Source organism: Nomascus leucogenys, chromosome 8 (genome assembly GCF_006542625.1).
Source record: "Nomascus leucogenys isolate Asia chromosome 8, Asia_NLE_v1, whole genome shotgun sequence".
Lineage (NCBI taxonomy): Eukaryota > Metazoa > Chordata > Mammalia > Primates > Hylobatidae > Nomascus > Nomascus leucogenys.
Window position 1 is genome coordinate 72,543,819 of NC_044388.1, and position 10,906 is coordinate 72,554,724.

Consider the following 10,906-nt stretch of genomic DNA (forward strand, 5'->3'; position numbering starts at 1 on the left):
AGGGAATTAATGTTTTCACTGTATGTTTACTGGCCCTCTTAATTTCTTTTGTGTGAATTATTTGTTCACCTACTTGCAGGAAAGATTATTTTTGAGGCTGAGGATTACTCCTCACTCCAGCTCAGGGATCTGGATGCTCCAAGATGACTCTTGGCCACACTGAGTCTCTTCTGCTCTTCTGAGAATAGGAGCCCAGTGCTCTGAGACTTAAATTTTGAGCCCATTTATTGTCCCTTACTTCCTTTTCAAAGTTTTGCCTAGCCTCTCACCTGAGCTTTCTTTTTCACTTAGAATAGATGTAACGCAAAATTATTTTTGCTGAAATTATTTCCAATGTTTAGGACACATTTCCTGTTCCAAGAGTGTAGAATTAGTAGAAGTACAATAGCTTAGCAACATCAAACATTGCATACATTTCCTGATTTGGCTGTTACTGTGATCAAGTTCTTGGCAGAGCATCTTCTGAACTGAAAATGGGCCCAGCTCACCCAAGCCCTCCACCCTCAAAACCCCAACCCTGTGAAGTGAGAATACACAGGTATGAGAATCCCAGCCACACTGGCTTCCCCTTCTCTCCTCCTGCAGCCCTCACCTCCATCTGCAGCAAGCCGCAGTCTCTTCCTTCCTTCACAGGGAGCTGGTCACAGGGCTGTTGATGACAGAGTAGGGTAGAACACTCAGACGTCAGTTGCTTACTGAGTAACTTCAAACTATAGACCTTTCTGATATGTAGGGATTCTTAAATATAATCTTCACTCACTTTAATTTTTCACAAGTATCCTATTATCTGCTTTAATTTCAAACTAATTATTCTCACATTGGGAATACTCAAATTAGTTATCAAGCATACACTCTGATTCTATTTTAGCCCTTCTCACTTTGAGCTGTTTACGTACTTGCCTGAATTTCCACACTAGATAATGAGCTCTTAAATTCATGGTCATGACTTACTTATTTTTGTATTATCACAGCTTGTATATTACATAGCATATGCTCAATATAGCCAATTTTTTAAAAAAAATAGATTATTGGAAGTTTAATCTGAACCTTCCTGACCCAAGAGTGATACAGGATAGAGGAACATATGGAGAGGGATACGGGAATTATCAGCATACCCTGTAGGGTTTGGTAGTTGGGGCAGTTTAGGGACTATCTGCCAAATGAGATGACCTTTGAATTGGGACTTGGAAGATGACTATAATTTCACCAAACAGACAAGAAGAAATAACATAGAAACCAGCCTCAGATCGTGTGGCTGGAACATACAGAAGGGAGAGGACCCAGTGGAAACATGCAAAAAGTTGTAAAAAGTTTTTCCAGCTTGTCCCTTTACCAACAATGATCACAATCATTTTATTGTGAGTTGACCTTTACTTTATATTCAATAAGTCTTTCTGTCATTCAGCAAACATATATTGAGGATCTACATAATTTAAGCCACCTTGTTAGAATTCAGCGTCTGCCTCAGTCACATCCCTACAATGGGAAGTGCTTTGGAAATGTTATTTAGATGTTTTATGTCATTTGTCTTAGTTCTAATCTCATAGGACAAACTAGAAATTGCACCTTTAATTCCTTAATGTCTTCCCACAAAATCTGCATAAATGTTTTCTAGATACTGTTGTTTAATAAATGCTTTTGGAATTAAACTAATATAAAGTGGAAGGATAGTGGAAGAAAGAAAGCTAAAAGGGAAAAACGGGTAAAAGAAGGAAAGCTAGAGTTTCCTTTTCTTGCACTGATGTGCAAGAAAATAAATAATTAGAATTAAGAAGAAAGGGGCCGGGCGCGGTGGCTCACGCCTGTAATCCCAGCATTTTGGGAGGCCGAGGCGGGCAGATCACCTGAAGTCAGGAGCTCAAGACCAGCCTGGCCAACGTGGTGAAATCCCGTCTCTACTAAAAATACAAAAATTAGCTGGGCATGGTGGCAGGTGCCTGTAATCCCAGCTGCTTGGGGGAGGCTGAGGCATGAGAATTGCTTGAATCCAGGAGGTGGACGTTACAGTGAGCCGAGATTGCACCACGGCACTCCAGCCTGAGTGACAGAGCTAAATTCTGTCTCCAAAAAAAAAAAAAAAGAAAAGAAAAAGAAAAAAAGTGGGGGGGGGGAATTGATTTGATGATGTTAAATAACAGAATCTTAGGGCTAGAAGAAATGAATCTTAAGTTTAGATGGATCTCTAGAGGCCACCACTAAGGGACATGTGAATTAGAAAGAAGGATGGGCCGGATGTTAATATTTCCTCCAATGCTAAGATTCCAGGTTACATACAGCAATATACTTTGACTCATATTTGATGGTAGAACTATTTAAATACTCCCAGAGATGTGGCCCTTATGCCCGTGTTCTGAGCCATCTGGCAAAAGATGTGATAGTAGCTATAGCAGCTGAACTAACTCTACAGTATTGGGCATATGGATACTTGATGAACTTTTAGTGAATTAGATTGATAAATTTCAACACATAAAAAATCATGACACTCTTTTCTCTTATTTCTAGAATGCAGTGTCTTGGATATATGAAATCAGAGGACCCTGCCTAGTTAGCATTTTTTTTTTTTTGAGACAAAGTCACGCTCTGTCACCCAGGCTGGAGTGCAATGGTGCAATCTCAGCTCACTGCAACCTCCGCTTCCCAGGTTCAAGTGATTTTTCTGCCTGAGCCTCCCAAGTAGCTGGGACTATAGGTGTGTGCTACCACACCTGGCTAACTTTTTTTTATTTTTATTTTTAGTAAAGTTGAGGGTTTCACCATATTGGCCAGGCTGGTCTAGAACTCCTGACCTCATGATCCACCCACCTTGGCCTCCCAAAGTGCTGGGATTATAGGCATGAGCCACTGCACCCAGCCCCAGCTAGGATTATCTAGCCACGTTCATTATACCTGATGAGCCAAATTAACAGCACTGCTCCTAACTTGTGTCAATCAAACTGCTCTTCAAATTTCTTCTGGTAGAAGAAACATTCATTCAAAGTTCCACTTCTCCACTATGGTCTTGGTGGTCATATGGGCATCATAACAGTGACACATTCCTCTCCTGTACTGTTTTAGTTACATCAAGCTTGAGTGGACTTTGGGCAAAAGATGACTAATGACACCCCGTTTTCTCTTAGTGTGGCACAAATGAATCAGACACCACACCAGGAAGCAGTGAAAATAGAATTAGACTATGAATCAGGAGACGTGGGTCTTAGTTAAGTTTTGTCTGTAACTGGTGATGGAATCTTGCAAAGGTCTCTCTAGGCACCAATGATTACCTCCTCTTCAAAATATGTCCCCATTAAACTTTAACATTCTCTGACTCTTGACTATTCCCCCAGAATCTACTTGAATTGCTACTTACTATAAAATAAGTTTTATATTTTCATTATCTAAATATTTTGAGGAACAAGCATTTGGATGCTTGGCTTAAAAGAAAGAAAGAAAGTTACTCAGCTTATGCATAAGATTTGTCTCCACGGCAGCAGTTTAGAATAGGGGAAGGCTTTGGCATTGATTACTCTAGAAATTAGAGAAGTTACTTTATACAAGGTCTACCATTTAGTTTGCTGGACTTTTTTAGGGCTTCTATATGCAATTGACAAAATTGGAGCCAAAAGAAGCTGAAAAAAAGACAAGCTGAGAAAAGCACATTAAGTTGTTTTAAGTTGTAAAAATATTTCTTCTCCAAGAGATCAAAGAATTCATTCATTAAACTATCAGGTTTTACTACAAGATAGAACTCAAAATGAAAGGAATCCTTAGTCACTTGCCCCCCAAGATGTAGGGATGTGAACAAACTTTTAGAGCTACCCATTAATCTTGTAAAGTAGAATAATTGTGCTAATATTTGTACTGGTGGTATTTATATTTGCCACAAATAAATAGAGAGTGAGAAGTTGGCTATCTTTAACCCAGAAGTTCTTCTCTGGTCCTGTCACCTCTGTTGTCATTCTTCTCAATTTTTCTCAATGCTCTTAGGCACTTTATTCACAAACAAATATAAAGAATTATTGGGGCGGGCACAATGGCTCACGCCTGTAATCCCAGCACTTTGGGAGGCTGAGGCGGGTGGATCATCTGAGGTCAGGAGTTCAAGACCAGCCTGGCCAACATGGCGAAACCCCGTCTCTACTAAAAATACAAAAAAAATTAGCCGGGTGTGGTGGTGGGCACCTGTAGTCCCAGCTACTCGGGAGACTGAGGCAGGAGAATGGCGTGAACCCAGGAGGTGGAGCTTGCAGTGAGCCGAGATCACGCCACTGCACTCCAGACTGGGCGACAGAGCGAGACTCTTGTCTCAAAAAAAAAAAAAAAAGAATTCTCAACCCCCTCATGAAGAGTTCAACAGGGCTAAAAGCTACCCACTTGAGTGAGGATACTCTGGAGTATTTCAGAAATTAAACAGAAGCTAGGGAAGGGTTTTCTTGAGCAATGGGCTTCCCTAGACCTCCTGAAATCACAGTATTCCAGCGAGTCAGCCAGTTTTGTGTCCTGCCACACAAAATCCCATCCAATGGGTGTGATACCAACCAGACATTATTTGATGGCTCACCAGGAACTTTTGACATGAACAAAATTCTCTATAACTAAGTTCAGGCCCTGCCAACCTTTCTTATAGTTCAAAATTGAACACCTAAGTCTGCAATAGTTTTAGGAGCTACATAAGTCTGTAAAAGTGAGCTGGAGAACTACGTGCCTTGCCCAGGTTATCCTTCACGATATATCAAAAAATTACCTGATGAGCAAAAGATTAGAACAAAGGGAATCAACACTTACCCACCATTCTACCAAGCAATGGTGTTGAATAAAATCACAAGAGCACCTCTTCTAAGAGTGGAATTGGAGATAATCTCTAAATCTTTGATTCTGTCTACATTTCTACTACTCACCCCTGATACAATCCCAGAGCTGGGACTTCAGTAATGGTGGAAGTGAGTTAGGCCAGTGCTCAAAGGCTAATCCAGGTTCAAGAATGAGCAAAGGATGCAGAATCAGTTCAGCTGTTGCAACTTCATTTAACCTTCAATCAGTAAATGGACCATGCGGCAGATTTGCATGAGATCAAACACTCACAGTGGTAATGTACATGTTGATTTTCACCCTTATTGCTCCAGAGGCCCACCCAAGGTCTGATGGCCTCAGCAGCCAGTACGAAGCAAGGAATTCACCAAGGCAGAGGAGCTGAAAACTGCAGGCATGCTGCCATGTATACCATGGTGAGCTTGGCTAGGGTAGAGAGGCCAGGTCAGCATTCAAGCCCTTATCATCATAAGATGAAGTCCTTGCCTCATCACGGTGACATTCTTCTACTTTTTACCTATTCCTCCATCATTGAGATTTCAGTGCAACAGGCCTAGCTACAACCTAGCCCAGAAGGCAAATGAATGGGTTTTAGCTTTTTGAGAAACAACCAAAAATTCTTGACCCTATTTGACAGATATTCTGGCCCTGCTTTTATTGAATAATATCCACATACTTCTATGCCTAATCAACATATGTGTATATTTTTTGCCTTAAACAATAATATTATTCTTGATACTTAAGCCCTGTTATGATGAATTCTCTGTTGGGACCACAAAGCGCACCTGAAGCCAAGGCCTGTGTTTAATACCCACAATCTTAGTGTTCAATAAGATCACACACACACACATACACATACACATACACAAACACACACTCCAGTCCATTCTCACATGATTCTAACTGGTTATAAAAGATTCACCCTCCAGACACTAGCCATGATCCAAGATGATAATCTTGACACACCATGTCTCCATTTTCATGAAGAACACAAAGCTTCAGAAGGCAGTTGTCATTGTAATCATCAAGCATTTACTGAGCATGTGCCAGGAACAAAAACTAGAGACATTTGAGAAGCTTCAAACCTGATTGACATACATAGGACACACAGAGAAAGGAAAAAACAAAGCCCGGAAGTAAAGATGCACAGGATTCTAGAGCTATGGGGGTCCACAGTGTGCATTCCTTTGGTCCTTTCGGACTTTCCTTTCTATAGTCATGAGTTTTAAAATATCACTTATATTTCAAAATCCAGTTTATTTATTCAAAATCCTTTTCTCAAGGCTTTCCCAGATCAATGTCATTTCCACCAAAACTGAGAGTAATTTCTCAGTTCTTTCAACCCCATCAGCAGCTTACCTGCTTCTTTCTCAGGATACTTTCTACCTCATATCAATCATTTATGTATGTCTTATTTGCAAGGCTAGATTTGATTAGAAACCTCTGGTGGACAGAATCTATGTATCTGTGAATCTCAACATTACCTAGCACAGAGTCTTGACCATCACAGGTAATCAATAGTTGAGGGTTTGATTTCTTATTATAACCTACTCATTTGACAGTTGAAGGAACTAAGAACTGGAGACACCATTGAGAATCTTGTCGGTAAGTCAAACCAATAAGGCTGACATTCAACCAGGATGCTACAGTGTGACCTTCTAGGGTGACAGACTACACATCCATGTCAGTTGGTAAGTAGCTGCTGATCTCAAATGTCGCCCTGCTGTCCGAGCTGTGCCAGGCCTTCCCTTGGAACCCCCCGGGTCCCCATCTAGCAAATATGAAAGTGATAACCAGCACAGCAGGGGACTTCTAAGACCCTGCATCAGTTCTGCAGCGAACATCAATTTTGATTGTTCTACGCTCCTGCTGAACCAGGTATCCAGTATTTTGAATATCAACCCCCATCCCCACCTTCACCCCTGCTGCATACAATAGTTAATTGCAAGGTTCTGACAGAAAACAGTTGTCTCATTACTTTTCCCAATATAGTGATGCTAATTTATCATGTGATAAAGTGAATTCTATAAAAAAGAGTTCATCGTAATGAGTTATCAGTGACCAAACTTCTTAGGAGAAATGGAACTAGAACTCAGCATTAAAGAGTAAGCAGGAGTTGAATACACAGAATTATGGGAGTGGATTCCAAGCAGGAAAATATAGTCACATAAATGCTTGGAAGCAGATATTCATTTGATACATTAAGGGTTGGCTGCAGAATTTACAGAGCCTGGTGCAAAAGAAATGTGCAGAGCCACTTGCCTGAAAAGAAGGAAAAAGTCATTGTCCTTTCCTCTGTAATCTCTCTCCCAACCCAACAAAGTGGGATTTTTTTGTTTTTTTTTTTTTTTTGCTATTTAATGTTGTGCTCCCATTTCAAAGGCAGCAGGAGGTGGACCACATGTAAACTGAGGCTCCAATCCCCAGCACATGGATCTATTTCCATCAGACTTCATTTACAAAATGCAAATTCAAGGAGAAAATTATTAAGAATTTCAAGACAGCAACCACACAGCATTAAGCCCCAAGTGTGGGCCAGCTTCTCAGCACAGAGCCCCGTACAACTGGGCTAATTGCATGTCTCTGAAGCTGATGTATCTGGAAGGCAAAAAGCAACAGAATTAGATGAAAGTCGGGGAGGGGGGTAATGTAGGGAGGTAAGATGAGGTCAGAGAAAAGAGGTGTAATCTATGTAGACAGCCACAAGCCATACCATGCAGCACCCAGAATAATTTCTATGTTTCACAAATTAGTTATTTGGGGACTCCAAACAGAAATAAGCAATAGATGAAGTTTATCTACCTCTTCAGGATCCTCCCCTCAACTTGATTCTCAAAAACATTATGGAAATGGACCATTCTGAGATGCTAGGCAGCTTTTCAGACTCTGGACCTGTTTTTCCTCTCTAGCCCAATCCTGTTTCCTCTGTCATACTCAGAATCACTCTGTTGCAAGAAAGAATCTTGTTGACTAATTCACTAATAACAAGTACAACCAATACATTTTACCTTTCAAAGAGAAACTTGTAAAGAGGAACTATTTCACATGCCAGATATTCTCTTGTAGCAGTGTATTTACAAGATCAGCAAAAGGTCCCATTGATAGTAGTGGAGAAGGGAATACAGAAGAGCACGTACGTTTGCGTGGAGACCATGCCCGGTACTCCCTCCAATCAGCTACTCCACCTTGACAAGTCTAAGAGCTGCCACCACTCCAGCCTGCTGCACCCTCTGTACATACTAATCTGCAGAGCAAATATTCCCTGCAAAGGGGAAGTCTGGGCCTCAGAACTGGCCAAACAGAACTTCTCAGCCACGGTATTTCAAAAAATTTGAAATTGGATCTTGATCACTGAGAACCTGTCATCATAATTAAGCAGAAAAAAGCAGACAGACATCTGTTCTGTCCGGGAACACAGAAAGCATACTAATTACAAGCTTCTGCCTGATGTGGAACACTGCGGCCTCGGCTTAGACAGGCTGCACGGCCAGATGGGCAGAGGCTGACCAGGCTGCAGTCATCAGAGGAGCAATAAAGGTCACTACGATATGGCTGGAGGCTCTGCCTTTCATCAGCTGAATGAAGGAACTGAATGGAGTTCCTTCTTGACCACTGTCCCATCTTCCTCTTATACACCCTGGATTCCAGGAACGAACCTGGGAGCTGAGCTTCCAAGCTGAATCTTGTACTTTTCATGCCCTAAAGTTGTCATAATATGCTTTTCCTGACTCCTTCTATCCAAATCTTACCCACCTATCAAGGACTGTCTCTAGATCCACATTATTCATTTGCTAATTTATTCATTTACCAAAAATAAGTACTTAATTTGTACAAAGCAATGTGCTAGTCATTGCATGGAATACTAGGTAAATTGTGGGCAAATCTTTTCTTTGTGATGCTTATAAGCCTAACAGCGGAGAGTAAATAGATACAAAAATAATTCCAATATAAAGTAAAAGAAAAAGAATACCTGTTAGTACCCTAACACAGGTAAAACTAGATGCTTAGGAGTACAAAACCAAGAACAATGAATTGTACTGAAGCACATCAAAGGCTTTATTGAAAAGGTGACAGTTGTGCTAGGACTTGAAGAACAGGTAGCACATGAGGACACAGATATGCAGGAAGAAACAAAAAGAACCACTGAAGTAAATAGAAGGGTTAAAAAGCTGCAAAGTGTGTGTGAAGAACACCAAATATGTTCAGTGTGATGAGATACAAGGTTAGAAAAGCAGCCTGACAGCCAGGCGTGGTGGCTCACGTCTGTAATCCCAGCACTTTAGGAGGCCGAGGCAGGCAGATCACCTGAGGTCGGGAGTTTGAGACCAGCCTGAACAACATGGAGAAGCCTCATCTCTACTAAAAATACAAAATTAGCCGGGCATGGTAGCACATGCCTGTAATCCCAGCTATTTGGGAGGCTGAGGCAGGAAAATCACTTGAATCCGGGAGGAGGAGGTTGCAGTGAGCTGAGATCACACCATTGCACTCCAGCCTGGGCAACAAGAGCACAAGAGCGAGACTCTGTCACAAAGAAAGAAAGAAAGAAACAGAAAGAAAGAAAGAAAGAGAAAGAAAGAAAGAAAGAAAGAAAGAAAGAAAGAAAGAAAGAAAGAAAGAAAGAAAGAGAGAGAGAGAAGGAGGGAGGGAGGGAGGGAGGGAAGGAAGGAAGGAAGGAAGGAAGAAAGAAAGAAGGAAGAAAGAAAGAAGAAGAAAGAAAGAAAGAAAGAAAGAAAGAAAGAAAGAAAGAAAGAAAAGAAAAGAAAAGAAAAGAAAAGAAAAGAAAAGAAAGAAAGAAAAGCAGTCTGACTAATCACAGCATCCCTTCTGGAAAACAACCCAGGAGGAAACTACAGCCTCTCCTGACCCCTCTTCTCTGTGACTTTCATATGCTTCTGTTTGTCCCTCGCCATTTGTGCTCTAAATGGCAGACATTCAACAAATGTGTGTTGAATAATAAATTAATAAGCTATTCACTGCTAAGTGTTTCCATATACTATAACCCAGGGAAATTGTATGGAGTGTTCTAAGTCAAAACAGTTGCTTCAAAGTAATCATCTTTGCTCCTTGATGTTTGCAAAACTGATAAATAGAAACTATGATTTGTGAAAAGCAAAATAATGGTGATAATTCACATGTCAAAGGCATCCTGAGGTGTGTGAACCATGTTTTATTTTATCTCACCAGTTACTTCGTTGAAAGTGAGCCAAAAGCAGCTGTACTGGTGGAATTTAGAAGACCTGTGCTACTCCCAGTTTCCTCGACAGGCATTTCCACATTATTGGAAACTTCAGCAGAGGGGCCAGAGATGGCACAAGTTGGAACCGAATCTGGCAAAAGGAGAGATAAAGCAAATGATAAGTGCCTGGGAAACTTAGAATTCTTGAGACTCCAAGCTGAAAATACTCAGCGGCTTTTGAAAGGTTTAGCTAAATCATAGTAAAATTAAAATAGCAATAATAATATAATAATAATAGCTAGAATTTATTGAGTACTTACTATGTACCAGATATTGTGATAAATGCCTTATCAATATAATTTCATTTAATTCTTTTAACTACCCTATGAAGTAAGTATTATTATAAACGCTTAATAGATGAGGAAAGTGGGGCATAGAGTGGTGAGGCAACTCCAACCCTAAGTCTTAATTAGACTACCCTCTGAATGAACGGATGCATTACCAGTAGAGACCAGGACACTTAGCAGACACCAACGAGGCAGACATTTCCCTTCCCGGAGCCTAATCTCTGATAGAAGAGCAGCTCAGAGCCCCTGGAGTTTTACATATGTGCTGATTCTTACAGACTTTCAAGGATGCAAAAACATATATGGCCACATTTAAGTGTTCAGTGGATCCACACACTGCAAGCTAACGAGCAATATGTTAAAATTCACGAAAGGTGTAGTTTTATGCAGACTGGGAAGGGAGAAAGAAACAAGTGGCACCTGTAGATTTAAGCTGTGTTGAAGAGGGCTGGGCTAGAGTTGTGGACGCAAGGAAGAAACAAGACAAAGCCATCCCTGTCCTTGGTGGCCCCCTAAGCATTTGCTCAACAATTTGCTTTGGTCTGCCCACTGTTTAACAAGACAGAGGTGTTTCTTAGTGTTTTTTAGGCTTTTT